Raw genomic sequence first — 2,353 nt, 5'->3', positions numbered from 1 at the left:
TCAGTTGCCTTTGTCTGAGAGTGACATTCCTGAGTAGGAAGACCCTGGGTGGTATGCTGAGAAAGAAAGAAGTTCAGAAGCAAGCATCAGCCTTGTGGCTTAGACCCCAGGAGCACAACAGGGTCTCAGTTCCAGCATCTAGCCCAGCNGCAGTTGCCTTTGTCTGAGAGTGACATTCCTGAGTAGGAAGACCCTGGGTAGTATACTGAGAAAGAAAGAAGTTCAGAAGCAAGCACCAGCCTTGTGGCTTAGACCCCAGGAGCACAACAGGGTCTCAGTTCCAGCATCTAGCCCAGCCTACAAAGGAATATCCAGAGCAGGGATCTTATAGCAAAGGGGAGCCTACAATTCTGTCACTCTCAACTAGCAGAACTTTCTAGCTGGTAGAGAGGCTTTGAGTCCAGTACCAGTATGTGGTTGCTCAGACCCAAACCCAGGTCAGGAACTTGCAAAGCTCAGACCAGGGGGGCAACAATTGGACTTTGCTCTCAGTCAGATCATTTTGGTAGCACTGAAATCTTCTAGGTCCCCATGCTGTTCCTGAGATCTTGGACTAATACAACATTCAGTACCCAAAGAAAGTAGCAACAGGACAAGTCTAGATCTTCCCTTCAGAAATGCAGCAGAGTGCAACTCTAACTTTAAATCTGAAGTAAGGAAGTAAGCTAGATGAACAAACAAACAAACAATTCTCTCCACAAAGAGCTTTTATTGTGGCAGGGAAGCTCAAGACACAAATCCGGAAGAGAATGGCTCTAAAACGTCTACAAGCAACACCTCAAAGAAAAGTACAGCTTTGCAAAAACTGAACTAGAATTCTTGGAAGAAATGAATGAAGAGCTAAAATAAGAGTTAAAAATGTTTTTAAATGAAATGAGAGCACTTGGAAAAAATGAGCACTATGGAAGAAAGAACTGGAAAATGAATTAATAGTTTGGCACGAGAGGTACAAAACCTTTCCAAAGTAACAAACTTCCTGAAAACGAGAATGGACTAAATAGAAGAACTCCCCAAGACAACAAGAAATATTAAGACAAAGTCAAATGACTGAAAAAATAGAAAAAATAGAAGAAAATGTTAGGTCACTTGCAAGAGCAACTGACATGGAAAATAAATCAAGGAGAAATTTTTTAAAGAATCATTGGGCTATCTGAATGTTGTGACCAAAAGAGAAAAAGAAAAAACAAACAAACAAACTCAAAAAACCCTAGACACCATATTTCAAGATACCTTTAAAGAAAATTGTCTAGATCTCTTAGAATCAGAGGTCAAGAATCTACCATTCATCTCCTAAAACAAACCTCTAAATAAAAATTTCCAAGAGCATTATAACCAAAATCCAGAATTTCCAGGCCAAAGAAAAAATATTGCAAGCAGCCAGAAATAAAGAATTCAACTATCGAAGAGTCATGGTCATGTCAACATATGATTTAGCAGTCACTACTTCAAAGGAGTAGAGTACTTGGAAGACAGTATTCCAGAAGGCAAAGGATATGAAATTACAGCCAAGAATAACTTACCCAGCAAGACTGAGTATAATGCTACATGGAGAAAAATGGATCTTTAATGAAATAGAGCACTTCCAAACATTCCTGATGAAAAGACCAGAGCTGTAGAGAAACTTTGAAATTTAAGCACAGGAGTAAAAATGAAATATAAAAAGGTAAATACGAATGAACAATGATAAGGAACCAATGTGGGGAAATGATATATGTCCCAAATTTACAAATGGATGATCAAGTTATGGTATATAAATTTTATGGAATACTATTGTGCTGTGAGAAATTATGAAAAGGATGGTTTTAAAGAAACCTAGGAAGACTTGTTTGAATTGATGTAGAGTGAAGTGAACAGAACCCAGGAGAACAGTCTATATAATGACAATAACATTGTAAAGGCAATGAACTTTGAAAGAGTTAGGAACTCTCATCATCTTAATGACCAACCACTATTCCAGAGGACTAATGATGAAATATGCTACTCAGTTTCTGAAAGAGAGGTGATAGACTCAAGGAGCAGAATAAGTTAAATTTTTTTGGACATGACCAATGTGGAAATTTATTTTGATTGACTATATATGTTTGTAATAGTTTTTTTTTGGTTGTTGTTCTCAATGAGTGTGTAAAGGGGAAAGTGTTGGAGTAGGAGACTCAGAGGGCAGATTTGCTGATTGAAAAAAAATACAAATAAAAAAAGAAAAGAGAAAAGAGTGCTGGACTGAAAATCATGAGCAACTGGGTTAAAATTTTGGATTTGACATTTCTTCATTGTGTGATTTTGGACAAGTATCTCTGATCCTCAATTTTCCCTTCTGTAAAATGGGGATAACAATACTTGTAATTCATATAATTCT

This window comes from Vombatus ursinus, unplaced genomic scaffold (assembly GCF_900497805.2).
Source record: "Vombatus ursinus unplaced genomic scaffold, bare-nosed wombat genome assembly UNPS02014786.1, whole genome shotgun sequence".
Lineage (NCBI taxonomy): Eukaryota > Metazoa > Chordata > Mammalia > Diprotodontia > Vombatidae > Vombatus > Vombatus ursinus.
This window is presented reverse-complemented; position numbering follows the sequence as displayed.